The sequence below is a fragment of the Belonocnema kinseyi genome, chromosome 5, assembly GCF_010883055.1.
Source record: "Belonocnema kinseyi isolate 2016_QV_RU_SX_M_011 chromosome 5, B_treatae_v1, whole genome shotgun sequence".
In the NCBI taxonomy this organism is placed as follows: domain Eukaryota; kingdom Metazoa; phylum Arthropoda; class Insecta; order Hymenoptera; family Cynipidae; genus Belonocnema; species Belonocnema kinseyi.
The window spans coordinates 66,784,992-66,793,956 of record NC_046661.1 but is presented as its reverse complement, the minus strand read 5'-3'; positions in this window follow the sequence as shown (position 1 = coordinate 66,793,956).

The following is an 8,965-nucleotide window of genomic DNA, read 5'->3' as shown; positions in this document are numbered from 1 at the left end:
TGATTTTCTCCTACCCGGACAACCAAGAGTGTACAAAAGCAAATATTAAATATACAAACAGTACAAGCGACAAATAATCGTATCCAAAAGTAAAATTTGAGAAATTTTAATTTCAGGCGATAGCACGAAATGTTTATTTTCCCCGAACCGGGCAACCAAGAGGGTTCGAAAGAAAATATTAAATGTACAAAGACTAAAAACGACGTACAAAAGTATGCAAAAAGAAAATTTTAGAAATATTCATTTCGGAGGGATGGCGCGAAATTTTGATTTTTCCCTACCCGGGCATGCAAGAGGGTACAAAAGAAAATATGATATGCAGAAACAGTACAAATGACGTACAAAAGTCTTCAAAACGGAATTTTTAGAAATTTTTGTTTCGGAAGGACGCCGCGTAAAAAAGAAAATATTAAATGAACAAACAGCACAAACGACATACAAGCGGATGCAAAACGACAATTTGAAAAATTTTAATTTCGGGGGAATGGCACGAAATGTTGATTTTCTCCTACCCGGGCAACCAAGAGGATACACAAGAAATTATTAAATGTACAAACAGTACAAGCGATGTATACTCGTCTCCAGCACTAAAATTTGAGAAATTTTAATTGCGGGGGGATAGCACGAACTGTTGATTTTCCTCAAGCCGAGATACCAAGAGGGTTCAAAAGAAAATATTAAATATACAAGGAGTACAAACGACGTACAAACGTGTGCAAGTCAAAAATTTGAACAATTTTAATTTCGGGGAGATTGCACAAAATATTGATTTTACTCTACCCGGGCAACCAAGAGGGTACAAAGAAAATATTAAATGTACAAACAGCAAAAACGACATACAAACGTATGCAAATTGAAAATTTGCAAAATTTTAATTTCGGGGGAATAGCACGAAATGTTGATTTTCCTCTACCCGGGCAACCAAGAGGGTTCAAAAGAAAATACTAAATGTACAAAGACTACAAACGACGTACAAACGTATGCAAATCGAATATTTTAACACTTTTAATTTCGGGGGAATAGAACGAACTGTTGATTTTCTTCTACTCGTGAAACCAAAAGGGTTCAGAAGAAAATATGAAATGTACTAACACTACAAGCGGCCCGGGCCACTAAGGAGGTACATAAGAAAATATAAAATGCGGAAACAGTACAAAAGACGTACAAAAGTTTTAAAAACGAAAATTTTAGAAATTTTTGTTTCGGGGGGATTGCACGAAATTCGATTTTACTCTAGCCGTGCAACCAAGAGGGTAGAAAAGAAAATATAAGATATACAAACAGAACAAACGAGGTACAAAAGTATGCAAAAAGAAAATTTTAGAAATATTCATGGTTTTCGACTAGAAAAATTTGCAATATTGGGTCGTTTTATTTTTTATTTTTAGCAGATATGTCGCTAGGTTAACAGATAAGAGAAAAAGAGGCAGTTTTTCGAAAACAGGTGAAAGAAAGGGAATTTTAGAAAATGCGAAAATACAGAGGGATAGGGGTAATACAGTAATCCCCGCCGTCCAGAATGTCAAATAAAACCCACAAGCACTTACCTTGCATGTCAATCCTACTCAAGCACTCGATTGATTTACGGCGTCACCCTTTTAGCCTGTTTCGACACGAAAAATTTCGAAAAACGACACTTGTTTCACGATTCCACGTGGTTCTTTCCTTCGCAATTGCCTTTGTTTTCTTTGCGTTAAAGGAGGTGCACGTTCGGTTTTAGCGCCATTCACGTGATAAAACGCGGTTCTTCTATCTGGAAAGGTTTGCAGGTGGGTAAGGCTAGAAGTACCATTTTGCCCAAAGAACGTCATATCTATGCCGTAATTGAGGGCTCATTTAAGGCTCATTAAATACCCAAAAGCCAAATTTGGGCTCTGCATTCAAAAAAAAAAAATGCTTGGTACTGCCAGCTTTACGTAAAGCTAGCAGTACCATGGTAGAAATATTCGTTATATCAAATTTTTACTTTTACAGGAATTGAGGGCTCATTGAAGGCTCTTGCATGACCCACGGCGCAATTTTTCAAAAACAACCCCTATCATTAAAAACTACCCTTAAAAATTGATATGCACTAATTTGAAAATTGAGAAGATCAGAATTGAAGGCTCATTTTAGGTTCTTCAACGCCCCCAAAATCAATTTTTCAAAACCATCCCTTGATGTTCAGAAGCTACCTCTTATTCAGAAGTGCTGATAAAGTGCACTAAATATGCACTAATCATAAAACTGAGTATATCAGAATTGAAGGCTCATTAAAGGCTCTTGTATGAATGACGGCGCAATTTTTCAAAAAACAATCCCTATCATAAATAAACTATCCTAAAAATTAAATATGCACTAATCTGAAAATTGAGTAGAACAGAACTGAAAGCTCATTTTAGGCTCTCCAATGAGCTATGTAAACCTGACAGCACCAGGTCATCAAATTATGATGTCTCCTATTTCATAATTAAGGGCTCATTTAGGGCTAATTAAATGCCCCATTGCCGAATTTTCGGCTCTTCATTTTTTTTTAAATATGCATGGTGCTGCCAGCTTTACTTCAAGCCAGCAGCGCCACTCAAGGAATCGGTCAAAAATGAGTATATCAAATTCCCTCTTTTAAAGGAATTTTCGGCTCATTTCAGCCTTCAGGAATCCCTTTCAACCATTGTCCTACCGTCAAAATTAAAAAAGGACCACGAAGGGCAAAGGTACAAAATATACATTTTTGAATTCTCTTCCTAGCATTGATAAGGGACTATTTAGGGCTCACTTTCTATCCAACGATGGATTTTACTACTTAGCCCTTTTTATAAAATATGCAGCAGTGCTGCCAGTTTTACTTCAAGCCAGCAGCACTATTCGAGGAATCGGTAAAAAAATGATCATATCAAATTCTCCTTTTTACAGGAATTTCCGGCTCATTTCCGGCTCGAGATATCACTTCGATCGACGGCCGTACCTTCAAAATTAAAAAAGGGCCACTATATTTTACTTTTACATCTTCAGATTGTTATATTTCTTTCTTATTAGTTATACAGTAGATTCCTTTCATGAAAATTCTAACAATGATAACCTTTTGTAGCTATTTCCTATCGTTTACGAGATGCTTCATACTTATTCTAATTTGGAACTTTTTACAACTAATTTTAGATGCTTGTAATCGTGAAAATCCATATGATCTAAGGCTCATTAAGGACTCTAGGAATATCATTATGAAAATGAACAAAAAAAATTTTGTTTAAAGAAACCTGCCAAAAATGAAATAAATTCAGTTTCATTTAAGGCTCCTGTAATATTGTCGACCGGAAGTTCTTTCTCCTTGCAAAATTTGGGGCTCATTATGGACTTATTTAAGCTTGTGGTCCCAAATTTAAGAATCTATTATTATTATTCCAAACAATGTAGACCTATATTTGGAACTACGGACCCAAATAAGTCCCTAATGAGCCCTAAATTATTCCAAGGTAAACAATGGATTTAATTGTTTCCTTCACGTATTTTTGCAACGTTAAGATGCCACAATACCATATATAAGAAAAAAGGGCAATGGAAAAATCTGAGCGCTTCCAGTCAACAATATATTTAAAAAATATTTGTTTTATCCCTCATTAATGCTAGAAAGATAATTCAAAAATGTATATTTTGTAAGTTTGCCCTTCGTGGCACTTTTTAAATTTTAAAGGTAGGGCAGTGGTTCGAAGGGATATCTCGAGCGGGAGATGAGCCGGAAACTCCTGCAAAAAGAGGAATTTGATATAATCACTTTTTGACTGATTCTTCCAGTGGCGTTACTGGTTTGAAATAAAGCTGGCAGTACTGTGGCATATTTTATAAAAAGTGCTAAGTAGTAAAATCCATCGTTAGATAGAAAGTGAGCCCTGAATAGGCCCTTATTAATGTTGGGAAGAAAAATGGAATATTAAGTTTTTGTCCCTTTGCCCTTCGCGACCCTTTTTTAATTATGAAGTTAGGACAGTGTTTTAACGGGATTCTTGGAGCCAGAAATGAGCCGGAAATTCTGTCAAAGGGGGAATTTGTTATTCTCATTTTTGACCGACTCCTTGAGTGGCGTTGCTAGCTTGAAGTAAAGCTGGCAGCACCATGCATATTTTAAAAAAACGAAGAGCCAAAAATTCGGCAATGGGGCATTAAATTAGCCCTAAATGAGCCCTTAATTATGAAATAGGAAACATCATGATTTTATGACCTGGTGCTGTCAGATTTACATAGCTACTCCAACGACCACTAAATCAATTTTTTTGACCCTCACATAATATTAAAAAACCTGCATGCAAGGGCCTTCAATGAGCCTGTAATTCTGATGTACTCAGCTTTATGATAAGTGCATATTTAGTGCACTTTAACAGCATTTTTAAGAGAGGGGTAGTTTTTTAATATGAAGGGATGATTTTGTAAAATTAATTTTGGAGGCGTTGAAGAGCCTAAAATGAGCCTTGTATTCTGATGTACTCAATTTTCAGAATAGTGCATATTTAATTTGTAGGGTAGTGTATTTATGATAGGTGTTTTTTTTGAAAAATTTCGCCGTTAGTCATATAGAAAGCCTTTAATGAGCCCTCAATTCTGATGTAATCAGTTTTATGATTAGTGCATATTTAGTGCACTTTATCAGCATTTTTAAGTAAAGGGTTGTTTTTTAATATCAAGGGATGGTTTTGCAAAATTGATTTTAAGGGCGTTGGAGAGCCTATGAAGCCAAAGAAATTTTGTGACTGATGGACCACGCATAGGGCCCAAAACCTTTGACTCTGGTGAACTCATTTATCAGATTAGTGCATATTTAATATTTAGGGTAGTCTATTTATGGTAGGGGTTGTTTTTGAAAAATTGCGTAGTTGGTCATACAAGAGCCGTTAATGAGTCTTCAATTCCTATATAATCAGTTTTATGCTTAGTGCATATTTAGTGCACGTTATCAGCACTTGTAAGTAAGGGGTAGTTTTTTAATGTCAAGTAACGGTGTTGAAAAATTGACCTTGGGAGCATTTGAGAGCCTAAAATAAGCCTTCAGTTTTCAGACTATTGTATATTTAATCTTCAGGGTAGTTTATTTATGATAGGGGTTTTTTTTGAAAAATTGCGCCGTGGGGCATACAAGAGCCTTAAATGAGCCTTTAATTCTAATATACTCAGTGTTATGATTAGTGCATATTTAGTGCACTTTATTAGGACTTTTAAGGAAGGGGTAGTTTTTTAATATCAAGGGATGGTTTTGTAAAATTTATTTTAAAAGGCGTTGGAGAGCCTAAAATGAGCCTTTAATTCTGGTGTACTCAATTGTCAGATTAGTGCATATTCCTCGGTTGGCAGGAAAAGGAGTTTGGTTTAGTGGGTAGGCGCCGGTCGGTGAGTCCCACACTCACATTCGTTCCTTGTGGACTACGTGCCCATGTGTGCATCTCACGTATATATGCGTTACGTATATATGACCAAATTCGGACAACCACCATAAAATGTTCCTATTGAAAAATAAAAAAAGATAAAAATTTTTCTAAAAAAGAAAAGAAACAAATCTTTTTCGGATAAAAATAAAAAGTGAAATTAAAATGAGTAGGCCACCAGCTAAAATACCGTTAAATAGGATTTTAAATTTAATTTTGATCACATTTAAATTTCTTTAATTTCAACTTTATAATTTTTTATTTTAAGTTTTGGGCCCTATACGTGGTCTATTAGTCACAAAATTTCTTTGGCATCGGACAGACCGATTAGACAGCGTCCTTACCCTTAATCCCAGGAGAAAAAACGGATCATAGAGAAGCAAATTCAGGAAATGCTTGATCAGCGAATAATTGAACCATGCGTATCGCCGTATTGCTCACCAATCGTTCTAGCAAAAAAGAAAAACAGGGAATCAAGATTTTGCATCCATTTCCGTCGCTTGAATGTCATTACAGAGGATACTACGCAGCTCCTTCCCTTGATCCAAGGCTCCTTGAAGGAACTTGTCAGGTGTGCCAATGCACCTTGAATCTCGAAAATACACAGCTTTCACATCACTAAATGGAGGACACATTAATAAATTTTGTATCGTATACCTCGATGACATAATTATTTATTCATAAAACTGGCAAAATTAACTCTTACATATTAACTTTGTACTAGAAAGACTTGACATGCGTGGCCTGACTTGTGCTCTGGATAAATGCTTCTTCGCAAGAACTTAGGTGCACAATCTCGGTCACGTAGTTACCCAAAAACGTAACAGGGCTCAGGATGCACACATTCAAGCCATTCTAAAAGCGGAAGCTCCCACAAGTAAGAAGGGTATACAGAAATTTATCCGAATATGTGGCTGGATACGCGAATATGTGCCGCACTATTTCGAGATCATCGCTCCCCTGACAGATTTACTCCGGAAAAATTCGGGCCGATGGCATTGGACGTCTCAGGCTGAAGAAGCTTTTCATCGAATAAAGGAAGCATTCAGACATCCATTGTAGCTGGGCAGGCCTGATCCTGACCGACTCTGCAGTCTTCAAATACACCCTAGCGATATTGGAATGAGCGCCGTTTTATTTCAGGTCCTTTCTGGTGAATCGAAATCCATTTCGAGCTATCAAAGTGCAAAGTTTCCACCGATGGAGGCTCGCTACGAAAAATCTGAAAAGAATTGTCTAGCGATTATCTGGGAAATTAAAAAATACAAACCATTTCTGAATCATAAGTTCACATTGATTACAGACAATCGATTTCTAGACTGGTTGGATCGATATAAAGGTTAGTTTCGACCACAAATATTGCCCTTCTTCACAATCGGCATTACCCAGGGCACTAGCGTTACGGCCAGATGAAGCAAGTGTTTCGAAAGCGCTCAATGACGATAAGCAATTACTGCCATCAGGACTTGAATCAGGCTGCAGAGCTTCCGGCAACTTGCAGCGCAGTAGCAGATCATCTCCGAAAAGATCCATCGTTCGCTTTCAAGAAGAAAGTTTCCTCTAACGCTATAAAGTAGATAGTTCCGGCCACTGGAAAAGGTGCGAGACAAGGTGGTTAATACTGGTACTGGAGAACTGCTATGAACGAATTCTTGTGAGTACCATGACATCGATGTTTCGGATCACCCGGAAGGCCACGGGAAAACTCCGTGTGAGGTGATTTTCGGTACTTCAACAAAAAGACCCGGAGAATGGGCCTTTTCAGATCCCCCTGTCGTCGGCCCTCAGCTTCAATGTGAGAAGGCAAGGACCGTATCTGGTCGTACAACACTTAGGCGGCGAACAAGTCCCTCGGATAAGGAACCACCCGATGTTTAAGTGAACAAACGTGTCGTCATTCACGAGAATGAGGATCACAAAACACCAACACGCTTTCCAATGCATCTTTGGACACTTCAAGGGGATTCATAAACCCGAATTCTCTCAAATAAGAGACTGCCTAGCGAAGGATGGCTCAATGGCGAACGAGTCTCTCAGATGAGGAACTACCTGGTGTTCATGGAATAAGTAGTCCGACGAGGAGGAAGCCCAGACAACCACAATTTCACCACAATTTCCGACCTCGTAATAAGTAGCGCTTCCGTAATTGTAAATAAATGTAAATAATAAAAGAAAACCCGTTTACTCGACTTAAAACCTCACTCTTTCTTTTTTCATAGCGTTCATTCGAATGTATTGTAAAGAGTAAACTTTTATTATTTTACAGTATACTTAGTTGTAATTCTTTTAGAAGAACTCGTTGTTGAAGGAAAATTTATATTACGTTAATCCTTAATAATAGTTATCACCCAAAACGTCGCAGAAAGTCCCGGTGGAAGTTGTCGCCCGTCAGCGTGCTGAGAAATTTTAAGAAATAATTAAAGCTTTTCTTTCTTGCGATGTTTTAGGCTGACCACATAGAAATCTACTTTTAAAGAGAAATAAGTAGCGTAGAAAATGTACTCGTTAGTTATAAGTTAGTATTAAGTTTGTATTTGCCTTATGACTCTAATAATAAAGTAAGCAGGAGCACGATCAGAATAGCCAGTAAGACGTCGTTGGGCCACGGGATGATTTCTGGACACCCGAGAGATCAACCAACCATCCTTTCAATATTCCCTCTTGCAACACGGTAGTCACTTCGCGGCATCGCTACCCCCGGTTTTCGCAAAAAATCAACTGTCATCGCAATATCCTCTCTTCGCGCGGGCTAGTCACTACGCGACGATGCTATCCCCTCTTCGCGCACGACGCACGAGCCTCTTCGATAAATAAGAAAGAGCTCCCGCCGATCGTCACACCAATCACACAGTCGGCCACGGACATCCGATGCGCAATGTTGAAATCGCGCCTCAGCTGAAGGCAATTCGGCGCGCAAAACCGAAATACAGCTCACTTAACGCAGCAGCCTCGCCACGGAGCATCGCAGCGTACCTGAACACGTCTCCGTGTACCAGCTTGCGGCACCTTGCCAAGTCGCCTGGCTACTAAGACCAGATAGAAGGACACAACCAACTTCCAACACAGCATCCATACCGTGAAGTACAGACTTCGGTATATCGAACCTAAAATCGGCTTCTTTTCTTTATGCTCTTTTTAGGGCTACACTGAAACATTCTCTTATAGCTACTCATCATGCCAAATCTTCACACGGATACTAACTCTTCTCCTACTCCCTCGCCCAATCAAACTTCTTCACCAGCTTCTAATTTTTGTTATCCTATCCCTCGTGACCTCACCAGTGCCGAAATTACCTTCATAATCTCCGATCTTCGTAAAATCTTGGACTCTTATGAGGCCGTACTCATCTCCCGGGTTTCCTCGACCTTTGTCACTCCACCCGATTCTCTCGGAGCCATGGACACTCTTCAATCTCAACTCAACTTTCACTTTTCACCTGAAGACTTCAAAACATTAAAACCCAAAAGCACTGCTAGTTTCACTACAGTCTGTCAAGTTAAAGCGTGGGTGGCTTTACTCGCAGTCGGTAAGGTGTATCGACATGATTTTGGTGTCAAAATATTAAGAAGAGCTCCCTC